Genomic DNA, 12763 nt, shown 5'->3' on the forward strand with positions numbered 1-12763 from the left:
TCAAATCATCAGTTTATACACCTGAAACTCACAGGATGTCGTGTATCAATCACATCTTAATAAAGCTAGGGGAAATCTTAAAAGGAGAAGAAAGGTTTAGCTCTGAAGAGAATCGAGACCAAGGTCCTGCCTACCCCCGTGAGCAGGTGATCCTGCCTGGTGGACGCTCTACCTGTATCAGTTCTTGCTCCGCTCCAAGTAGCCTAGACCAGAAATTTCCAGAAAGAGCCCACACCTTTTGAGCCTGAATGGGTAGATTCTTTATTGAGAGGAGCCTGAGAGAAGGGAATGAGGAGGAAAGAACTGAGAGTTGCATTGAGGAGAAATATTTTTAAATTACATTATTTCTGCCTGAATGACAGATAGCAAGTATGCCAATAATATGACACTAATAATAAGTAAACAAGTAAGTAATGGCAGCTACAGAGAGCAGGGCATGGACCCCACCACCACTTCCACTGTGTCCTGTCTCAGCTTCAGAGCTTTTGTCTGCAAAATGGGGTTGATCTTGTGCCTCACAAAGGGCTGTTTTAAGAGTTAGAAAGAACGTATGTAGCCTGCAGGATAGAATCCCCATCCCTGAAAGGCCAGTCTTCTCCTGCACTGCTCCACACTTTTAGTTACCTGCGTTTGTATAGGAGGAATTTGTTCTTTTAACGGGAGACAAACCCCAGCTGGTAGCCAGAAAGGTGAGGAAGGCAGAAGCAGGGCCTGTGGAGAGAGTCCAGGGAGTTCTGCAAAACGGAGGCCTCGAATCGCAAAGAATACTGGAGCTCCCCCTACAGGCAGAACTTGGTGAGTGCAAGTAGGACTCGGAGCGGCTTGCAGGAGCCCAGCATTCCTCAATCAGCTTGTGCATTTACTAACACTGTAAATAATACCAACATATTTGTATTACTACCTTTGTTTAATTGATATGTGATTTAGAGCCATGTTTTTTTTCTTCATGTCAACACCAGGATCTAAACAGGTAGCTTTCTCATTAAACTTAGATTTTTTTAAAAAAAGATTTATTTTATTTATACAAGAGCTGGGGTACAGGCCAGAGGTGGGGGAGGTGAGAGGATTCACCAGAGACAGTGGGGAACAGAACAGGCAGACTGACTGAAATACACTGCTGAGGGGAGCAGCAGGCGAGACAGGAGAGGTCTGCAGCACAATGTGGGTAGCTCCCTGGCCGGCCAGGGATTGAACCCGTGCTGCAGAGGCTGCAGACAGCTTCACTGCGCTGCGCTCAACCCGCTGCGCCACCGGAGAGGCCCTAAACTTAGATTTTAATCAGCGCTCATTTTTACCCAATGCTTAATCACCCTGACTCTTTCATGACTTATCAGAACCCAGTTGACCAGCTCCCAAAACCACCAGCTTCGTCTCCATTTCACAAGTTGGCGACGGACATTGATGTATAAAAACATGTAAGTAAGCTCAGGAGAACACACTAGAAAGTGTGGTTCCCGTCCCCACACACTTTCTAATCTAGTTGTGAAGACAAAATATACGTAGATGAAATGGCTAAGTCACAAGTAAGAAAACAATTGAATGTGAGCTTATCTACAACAGGGGCTCAAACTTCATTTCACCCTAGGCCCCTCTTTCCAGATATCTAATATATCATAATGTAGGGGAGCAACAGATGCTAAGTGAATTAAACTGAATAGCATGATGACTGAGAGAACAAATGCTTTCCCTGCCTGACTTTTCTCTTGCCACTTTTTAAAAACTATCATTTATTTGGTTTATTGCTTATTCCCCCTCAAAACGTGAGCACTCTGGGGGAAGAGAATTTGTCTGTTTTATTCTCTGCACATTCACAGAGTACATGGAATACTCTGTCTGGAATATCGTAGTCACCCAATAAGTACTTGAATGAATGAATGAATGAATGAATGAATGCTTTAGCCATTATTTACCACAGAGGAATATATACATGAGGTGAAGATTCTTGGGGTCATTTGGAATTTCAGATTTAGGGTTAACAACCACAGGATTAAATCCTTACCAAAAATATACCAGGGTTTTGTTTATAATCATGGCAAATTGGAAACAATAATTAAGAGGGGAATGGCTGAATAATTTGTGTTACATCTCTATAATGGTATGTCATAAATCTATTAAAATAATAACAGATCTATATTTTGGTATGTTAAAAGTGATAAGAATAAGATAAGAAAACAGTACTGTTTTTGAAACAATTGTAGGGGAAAAAAATTGTAGGAAATTAGAGGTATATGAATAGAAAAACGTCTAGAAGGATTTACACAGAATGTTCTTACCACGTGACAAGGTTATAGGAGGGATTTTCATTTTCTTCTTTCAACCTTTTCACATTGCTGAATTTAAAAAGATAATAATATTCATGCACTGTTTTAAAATCAGGGTAGAAAAGGTATTTTTATTTTTTAAAAGAATCTGTCTGGAATTCCAACTTGAGACACCCTAGGAGCATAGAAACGAGTTGCCTGGAGCCTGATGTAGTTCTGCCCTCATCACCTTTCCACACTCCGCTTCTCTGTCCCTCCCCAGTGGCTCCTGCCTGTGTGATATAAATTATAGCCCATTGTAACGGATCCAGCCAGGCTGGGATTAACTTGCAGGTATTGATTTCAGGTGGTGGTCAGACTCAATAGCCAGCAGTCATTACAGACGCTTATCTCTCCATCTCTCTTCTTGATGAAGCCTGCAGGGGTCTCTAAGGCCTGAACTTGCAACCATGAAGCCCCAAGAACTGCTGTCTCAGGTTCTGACAGGGAGATTCTGGCTCTCGGAGGAGAAATGACTCTGAATTCCATCCCTCATGGATCAAACCAACAGGGTCGTTGTTGGGCTGGTAATGGGAGGGTTAAAATGGAAGCTTGAGCTGCACAAGTATGCCTTGAAGGTCAGAAAAAAATAAACAGCAGCACCAAACTAAAGCTGACTCCCCTTACCCAACACCCAGGTGACTGAGCTGGTGAAATGAGTGTCCTCTAGTATTGCTATAAGAGTTCCAAACAGCCACCTCTTCACTCTCATTCTATTTTAATTACCAAAGTGTTGAACTAGAGGGAAGATCAGGGATTTCCCTTCAGAGATACAGGATTTACTGTCCAGAGATCTGGGTTGAGGCAGGGCAGCAAGAAGTAGGATTTCTGGATTTCTAGACAGATCAACCGAGGACAAGGGCTTACCTTCTCTGAACTTTGATCCTCTTGTCCAAAAAACTGTGTCACACAATTTTAAAGAATCTATGAGATTATAAAATGTGTAACCCTTGCACAGCACATAGTAGGATGCAATAAATGTTCCTGGTTCTGTCTGTGTCTACGGGGTCTCCACCTGGCTGGAGCTTCCAGAGAAAGGAGAAACAGTTTCTCTACTCACGTCTCTGACACTGAATGCGTGGGTTTCCTCCACTAAGCAGTTCTCCAGTTCTGCAGACACTAACTCGGTGCCCTGCAATTTAACTCAATTCTGACACTAACTACCCAGCGCTAGTGTGAGATGCCACACGGTACGACTCCGTCTACAAAACTGCCCCCACTGCAGATGCCAATTGCAAATAGTGGGTCTCCAGGTTACTCATACTTGGATCCAACTTATCCACCGATCAGCAGTTACCAAAACCCTGCTCAGGTCTCATAATTTCTAGAACAGCTTTTAAAACTTAGGGGAACACTTTACTGGGGACAGAGCTCAAATATGTATTACCTGTCCCATCACCATGGGCTTCCAAACCCTGGACAATAAAGTTATTCTTGGTTCTCATAACCCAAACATGACTTGATTTATTTAGTGGCTCTTAAGGGGCAAAGGACAATATACTGAGGTCTGAGGAGTGCCAGAAGCCCTTCTGAACACACTTCCGTCATGTACTCACCACTCAGTCCTGCCTATGGAAACCCCTTGGTACAGAAGAAGCCATGTGACTTGCCCAAGGTCACATACGTGGTGGAAATGGTTCTGGAATCTACATCTCTGCTCCCAGAGCCCATTTCTGTAAACTATTTATGTTGTTTTAAGTAATGATCTATTATTTGTTATTTGGGGGATGGTGGCAGTCAAAGTCTAATTTTACTTCAATCACCAAGTTCCCCAGTTACTCAACTGGGAACTGAGTGTGAATACATAATGCACGACAGTAATAACAGTAGCTCAGTAGCAACTTACTAGATATTGAGTTAAGTGCATTCTGTGGATTCTCATTTCATCTTTCACAAGTCCATGAGGTGGGCATTATTATGCTCACCTTATAGATGAGGAAACTGGCGCATGAGGAGGCAAGCGAGATGCCCAAACAGCAGAGCCTGATTGAGTGACTGGTCACTGAACACCCACCTCCTGTGGAAAAGGCATCTTGAGCAGCAAAGCACCAGGCCTGCCTGGCCAGGAGCCCACAAACAAACATTCCACCACTGAAGCCAGGGGACCAGTCAGCCTTGCGTGTGGTTCTCCCACCCCACCCTGAGCGCTAAGCCTCCCCTGCTTCACAGGGTCTGGAGCTGGCTCAAAAGGTAACCTCTTGCCCATTGTCAGTTCCCACCCTCTGGGGCCTGGCCTGGCCAAAGCTTCGAAATCCCCCACCCCACCAAAGCTGGCCTCTTGGCTGGGTCTTAGAAGACGTGCTAGGCCAGTGGGAGCCTCTGAGCTTGGTTGTCAAAGAGGGTTGCTGCAGAAAGAATCTGGCTGAGGCAGAGATCTATTCACATGCTGTAAGGGAACTTTTTGTGACCATGACTCACCAAGCAACACTGTTTTACATATGGAGCAGTTATGCAAATTCTCTTCCACAAAAGGAAAAATCATTGTCAGGCTAAGAAAAGACACAAACAAAAATTACACATGTAAAAAACAGGAGACTTTAAAAATATAAATTACATTGCACAAGATGAAGAAAAAAATATAGAAAACTGCGCTTCAGTATTACCTATTACTGTTCAGTATAAAAATATCATTTGTTATAAAATTATGGAATTATTTTTCCAAAGGGCTCACAGCACACAGGAAGCTGCATCTGGGGCTGCCAGGATGTGGATGGCATTGTTTAAGAATGCAGTTTGAAAAGAAAAGAAATGCAGATGCAAGTGAATAAGCAACAAGTCTCTGATCTCAGGTCTACCCAGACTAGCCAGCTGCTTCTGCCCAAATTGCAAAGCACATTATCATAAAGCACCAGGACTTATTAAAGCAGGTCTAGTTTCCTAATACAATCACCTTCAAGGATTTCACCTTATTGTCAATCACACAAACATAGCAGTAAAATTTTTTAGCCCTGTACTCAACATAAGTAATTTATCTATAAACTATACACATGTACTTCTACATACAATAATAGTTAATAATACAATAACACAATAATAGTTAATATCTCAAGGCTACTATGCACTTAGGCTAAGGTTCATCATAGATGCCAGTGCAGGCAAAGGCACAGCACTCTTGGTAATCTCTAAATATGTTTTGTCAACTTCTCATCTGATTGGATTAGATGATCATCCCAACATCTATATATTCTATCTTCATCACCATGGAAATGGTGGCAAAAAGTGAAAGGGGGGAATTGTTAGGGGGTAAAAGGCTGTCCTAAAGCTAATTCCATACAGGCTTTGTGGACTCCACCCCCCATCCCAGGCCAAAGCCAAAGACACTGGGAACTCCAAATCCCATCCCCACCCAAGGGAAGGTGGCTGGGACCTGAGGGTGGGGTTCAGCAGCCAGGTTGGTATAAAGCCAGACACGTGGGCTTTGGGGGGGGTCCCCCATTTTGGCTCTCCGCCAGCTCGCAGCGTCCGGCCAGCTCTGAGAGCGCCTTTGGGTTTCCAGGTCGGCGGATCAGGTAGGACGCATTAAAGACTTTATTTCCCTATTTTCTCCCTGAGTTGTACATTTTCCTTATTTCCTTTTCTCTTGTCAATAAACCTTTTACTAACCTTTTGTGTGTGTCTGCAGTGGAGTATTCATAAGTCCCTTTTAAGCGCGCGGGTGAGGACCCACAGCCAGGCAACCCGTTCAATATCAGGGTGCCCTATAACAGCATGTCTGACAATAAGCTTATATTGGGCTACAGTCGGTGCCATTTCCACGTTGTATACCTGGATTTGCCTCACTGTTTCCTTGCAGAGTCCTTTTTAAATCACTCCTTTAACTCGTGAGTTTTTATTTAGCTAAAACAGAAAATATGATCTGTCCATCCTCTCAAGTAGCATAAACGAGCTATGATACTCTAAAATCAGATGAGTGAATGAAGCTACAATGGCCATCTGTATGTGAGTGTGTGCATGTGTGTTTGTGTGCATGTGTGTGACACTCATGTGTCTCAGGACACCCCTTGAGCTTTGTATGTAACATGGGAACAACAAACACATAGACCAAACATCTGTGGGTGGTTCAATATTTAAGCAAAGTAATTAAACTTAAGTAAAGCTTGATTTCGTTCTTGTTTTTTTTTTTTAGAGGCATGTTATTTATTTATTTGTTTGTTTGTTTGTTTGTTTATACAAGCACTGGGTACAGTCAGAAGCGCGGGAGGGTGAGAGAATTCACCAGAGCCAGAGCGGGAAGCAGAGCAGGCAGAAGGACCGAAGTACACTGCTGAGGGGAGCAGCGGGCGGCAGGAGAGGTCTGCGCGCCATGTGGGACCCTCCTCTGGTGTCCGGGGAGCAGCCGGGGATCGAACCGGCGCCGCAGAGGCCGCAGGCAGCTTCGCAACCCAGCACTCAAACGCTGCGCCGCCGGGGAGGCCCCCTTTCTTGTTTTTAAATAAGATATTGGCAAAGATATTTTCTTCCCATCTCCGCAATATATGCTACCAAACAAGAACTCACCCATGTGCATAAAGCCAATACCACGGTACACCAGCTTTTGAAAAAAGAGTTTTATCTCAAGGTCAGCCAGCAAGGAGACAAGGCTCAAATCTGTCTCCCTGATCTGGGGGCTAAGGTTGGCTTTATAGGGGTAGGAGTAGGGAAAGACCAGGAATGATTTGGCGGTTTGATTGGTGAGGCACAAATTAGATCTTCCTTGTTGATAGGCCCTCACTTTTATGGGTGTCACCTGCTAGCACATTCTCACCTTGCAGTTTTGCTTAATTGCATCAGTGGATTAGCTGCACCTATGGAAAACAAGCCTTAAAAGAGAAGTCGGGGGCTTCCCCTGGTGGCGCAGCTCGCCGCCTCTGCAGCACTGGTTCGATTCCCAGCCTCTGGCAAGGGTCCCACAAAAAAAAAAAAAAAAAAAAAAAAGAGGGAGCGGGGCGGGGTGGGAGGAGAGAAGTTAGGTCAGTTGGATTACAACACCCGTTGCATAGTCTAACCATTTGAGGGCAGGCTGCCCTCCATTTCAATATCATTTTGCACCCCCGGGTCTCCCACACACTGCCCTGTGGTACCAGGTGCTATGTCCACATAGACTCGGTGCTCTTGCGTCCCTGTCTGTGGCTAGATTGATGGATGGGGTTTTGATCCCCTACCTCAGGCCACCTGCAAAGAGAACTCAAACCTCACTTCACGGTAACAAAGCTTCCTCTGGGAAGATTCTAAAAAGGGAAGGGGGCGAGGCTCAAGACTTTCCACCGCTGCTCCCTTGAACCAGCCCCAGCACAGCCTTTAGCCCAATTTTCAGTCATTGTAAATGAAAACAGTGGCTGTAGACTAATTGACTTCCTTGGGGAAAATCTATTTATTGGGCACAGGAGGGGGTTAACAAATCACCACACATTATTAAAGAGAGGAAGTGGGATTTTTTTTTTTCACTATTACTGTTCATTTTTCCTGTGGGTCTTATAGTTGCGTTTGTCCTACTCCACAACATACATCACCATGGGCTGACCCAAAGATAATGGGGCTTGGGGCCTCCCTGGTGGTGCAAGGGGTTAAGACGAAACCTGTGAAGCTGTCCGCAGCCACTGCAGCCCGAGTTCAGTCCCAGCCAGGGAGCTACCTACATGGCGCAGCAGACCTCTCCTGACTCACCCGCTGCTCCCCTCAACAGTGTATTTCAGTCAGTCTGCCTGTTCTGTTCCCCACTCTGTCTCTGGTGGGTCCTCTCACCTTCCACACTCCTGACCTGTACCCCAGTTCTTGTATGCATAAATAAATTTTTTAAAAATCTTTTAAAAAAATAAAAGATAATGTGGGTTCGACCCGGTGGCAGTGGTAGAGTTGGTGAGAAGTAGCCAGATTCTGGATGTATTTTTAAGGTAGAAGATATAGGATTTGCTGACAGATTAAATATAAAGGGTGAGAGAAAAGAAACGCCCCAAAATGGAGGCTTCCGATGAGACATTACTCCTTTAGCCTCTCCTAAGAGTTATGAAATATGTTCCTTGCAGCTTTTGGCCTAAACCACAGCCAGTTTTCTAAATTTAACCTTCCTTTTTTAACTATTGCTCAATGCATGCATTTCTTAAAAAGTAAGTGTGTTTGAAGTTTCCAAATAGTTCAACACTACATAAAATAGATGGTGTGTACTGATGCTCTGCAATGAATATCAATCTCTAAAATTCCTTGCTTCCCACAGAAATTCTATCAGCAAAATTAGAATTGCAATTTTATTCCTCCTCGGTTGTCTGATTAAGGTTTCATTTAAGCTTTGGGCTTATTTTTGAAAGCCTATAAACATTTTACACACCTACTCATATATTACTGAAGTCATTCTGAAGTCAGCCTACAGTAAAATTAATTACCATGTCATGAGTCTGTCACATTTCAAGAGAAATCATAAATATTTACTCAGACCTGATTCAGTGTCACTTTGAAATGAAAGAATATTGGCAGCAAATTTCTTTGTATGATAGGATATTCTTTCGTTGGAAGATTTCCATGTAAATACGTCCATAAAGTGCTTAGAAGACCATTTTCAACACAAGAGAACATAAATCAACACTCATATCTCTTCAAAAATCCCCAGGCCCATAAAATCCACAAGCTTTTCCAGTGCCTCCTGGGACTGTGGCACAAGGTTGGCAGCAGTGAAAACAGAAGCCAAGCCTGGGCGTGAGAAGAACCGCTCAGGAGAATCACAGGCAGTGAAGGCCGCGCAGACCAGGCAAAGCGGGGCTGCCAGGATCTGAGAGCCCAGGATCTGTGTACCCTGAAGTTAACCAGCGGGGTGGGGGGCTTGGAGGCAGGCAGCGTGGAGTCATGAGAAGCTCCCTGGGGCATGTGGCCTCAAGACTCAGCTTCACCAATTGGGCCCTGGGTAATCTTAGACAAGAGAATCTCTCCACTTTGGTCTTCTCGTCTATTAAAAAGGACTAGCTTTGGGTGTCCCTGTGGCACAGGGGTTAAGTCTCAGCGCTTCCGGCCAGGGAACTGACCCATATGGCGCAGCAGACCTCTCCTATCTCCCCGCTGCTCCCCTCAGCAGTGGATTTCAGTAGATCCGCCTGTTCTGATCCCCACTCTGTCTCTGGGGAATCCTCTCACCCCCTGCCTCTGGCCTATACCCCAGTTCTTCTACACACACACTCACACACACACACAAAGTACTAGCTTCGTGGGGTTATGGTGAGGACTCAATGTGAGGGGTATAAAATAAGGCTGAATACACAATAGACATTTAATAGTGTAAATGTGGATAAAAAGGTTTATAGATATAACAGATCTATCCATATATATACACACAGACATACACACGAGTATACAGGCCACATTCCAAAGGGAGAAGATCCAAAGAGATCTATATATCCCATATATATACACATATAATCTAGTATAAATAATACATATAATTAATGTAAATAATGAATAATACAGAATAAATGTAAAAATAAATAATATAGATGATTAATGTAAGTCAGAGGATGGAGTTCTTAGCCCTTTCACTGTCTTACTTCCCTCCCTCCGTTTCACTGAGCAGTAAAGGAAGTCTCGCCTGGAGCGCGTCAAGGTTGAGAGGGTTAATGAGGAAGAGTCCTGGGCCTCCCTGGTGGCGCAAGGGGTTAAGCACCACACTATGAGGCAGTCTGCAGTCTCTGCAGCACGAGTTCGATCCCCAGGCGGCCAGGGAGCTACCCACATGGTGCAGCAGACCTCTCCTGTCTCAGACCTCCCGCTGCTCCCCTCAGCAGTGTATCTCAGTCAGTCTGCCTGTTCTGCTCCCTGCTCTGTCTCTGGTGAATCCTCTCACCCCCACGTCTCTGGCCTGTGCCCCAGCTCTTGTATGCATAAATAAATAAATCTTTAAAAAAAAATGAAGAAGAGTCCTGCAGTGACCAAAGGGCACCCAGGTGTGTGTCGTGAGGGTATTTTCTCTCCTGCTCTTTCTATGACTCTTCCCCTCTCTATCCTGGGTGGTCTGGCTCTGCTCAGTGGTTTGGATTTCCTGGACCTGGGTTGGTAGCAGCAGTGACTGGTCAGCACACCCCTCAGGCCACCCCTCCCCACCCTGGGCCTCCTGTCCTGTTCAGAGCTGCCCTTGGGCCTGTCTGGCAAGAAAGCTCAGGAGTCTTTACCAGACTGGAGCTGAAATGTGTAGGTTGAACTCGCTCACACTGATAATTTAGGTCTTTGTGCTCTGTGCTTGGATGACTAAAATAACAGCAAAAAGAGGAGTGAAGAGGTGCCGGGCTGTGGGGGGCTGAGAGGTTACATGTGGGGGAGTCAGCTCAGGGAGCCAAATGTGTTCTTCTTCCTTTGCTTTTCTGGTTCCACCATCCTTAGTAAAAGGAGGACTCCATGCCATTTCCTCCTCTCCAAGGCCAAGAAGACAGAGGAGCTAATGGAAAGGAAAAAGATTTTAAATTTGATGTACACGTGAATTCTGGATCAATGAAAGCTATGGAACCCATTGGAAGAGTTTTCCAGTATTCTTGTGTCCTCTTTAGGTTCACGATTAGCAACTTCACTGAGCTATAACTTACATATCATACAAATAATACGCAACATCAGTTCGATCCCCAGCTGGGGAGCTACCCACATGGAGCAGCAGACCTCACCTATCTCGCCTGCTGCTCCCCTCAGCAGTGAATTTCAGTGGATCTGCCTGTTCTGCTCCCCACTTTGTCTCTGGTGAATCCTCTCATACCCCCACCTCTGGCCTGTTCCCCAGTTTTTGTATGCATAAATAAACAAATCTTTTTTTTTTTTTTTTTTTTTTTTTTTGTATAGAGGCATGCTTTATTTATTTGTTTGCTGGTCTGTTTGTTTGTTTTGTTTATACATGCACTGGGTACAGTCAGAAGCGCGGGAGGGTGAGAGAATTCACCAGAGCCAGAGCGGGGAGCAGAGCAGGCAGAAGGACCGAAGTACACTGCTGAGGGGAGCAGCGGGCGGCAGGAGAGGTCTGCGCGCCATGCGGGACCCTCCTCCGGTGGCCGGGGAGCAGCCGGGGATCGAACCGGCGCCGCAGAGGCCGCGGGCAGCTTCGCAACCCAGCGCTCAACCGCTGCGCCACCGGGGAGGCCCAACAAATCTTTAAAAAAAAAAAAACCAAAAAACAGAAACGCTGTATCCATGGGGGATCCAGGTGCACTCCAGCTCTCACCCAGAAAACCCCTCATCAATTCCATCCCCATATATTTTCATTTCTAGACAGGTCATATAAATGGAATTGTGTGCCCTGTCGTCTTTTCATCCTGCTCCTCTCACTCAACATAATGTTCCTGAATCCAGCCACATCCTTGCATGTATCCGTGGAAGCTCCTTCTTTCTACCAAATAGCGTTCTCTTAGATTTTTGTTTTTTTACCAGTTGTTTCACCAACTGATGAATATTTAAAGTGTCTTGTGGCTTTTTTTAAATGTTCCATGTAAAAAAAAAAGTTGGTCCTATTCCTTTGAAAACATTCTTTGTTCATTTCTTTTAAGATTTATTTTTATTTATGCATCTAAGAACTGGGGTGCAGGCCAGAGGTATGGGGGGGAGAGGGGGAGAGGATTCACCAGAGACAGACTGGGGAGAAGAGGCAGATATACTGAAATAAACTGCTGAGGGGAGCAGTGGGTGAGACAGGAGAGGTCTGCCATGTGCCATGTGGGTCAGCTCACTGGCCAAGGATTGAACTCAGGCCATCACAGTGATAGCAATGAGACTTAACCCCCTAGGCCACCAGGGAGGCCCCTCTTTGTTCATCTTTATGAGAAATATTCTTTTGCCATCAGAGCTGGCCCCTTCAAACACATTCTGCAGGGCCCCTGTGTACCTGTAGTCTCCTCCAGCATCACAGCAAAGATCCCATTATAACCTTGTGCACATGCATGCTCATTAAAGGCAAGCCCAAATGCCAAAGTAGGGAAATCATTCATTTTCTACTAAGTACTAGAAAATGTCTTGAAATAAAGGAATTTTCCAACTGGAGTAGACACATAGGGTTGATGGCCTTCTTTGGGCACTGGATGTCTGCAGGCTGCTGACACAAGAACAACCAGGACAGAAGAGCTAAGGGAACCTGGGGCCACCAGCAGCACAGGAGCAGGACACATTCCAAAGGAGGAAGATCCGAGAGAGCCAAGACTTTGAACCCCAGTCTCCTCTCCATCCCATATACATGCACCCCCAGTGCAGAGGCTAATTGCATCTTGGTTTTCTCTTTTATTTTTCACTCATATCCCAGTTCCTTCTCCTGGCAGAGAGGAGTGTTGCCATAGAAAGACTTGAATTACCTCCAGAGATGACAGGGGAGAGCCAAAAGGTAGATCAACAGAAACCACCACCATTCCTGGAAAAGGACACCCAAACTTTGCTAATTGTTGGTGGCTGTGCATGCCACCAACCAAGATGCCATGGTGTCCCCAAGCACAAGCCAGGCATGGATAGTACCTGACACTGTCACCTTGCAACTTACAAGCAAG

Source organism: Talpa europaea (genome assembly GCF_964194135.1).
Source record: "Talpa europaea genome assembly, chromosome: 9".
Taxonomy (NCBI): Eukaryota; Metazoa; Chordata; class Mammalia; order Eulipotyphla; family Talpidae; genus Talpa; species Talpa europaea.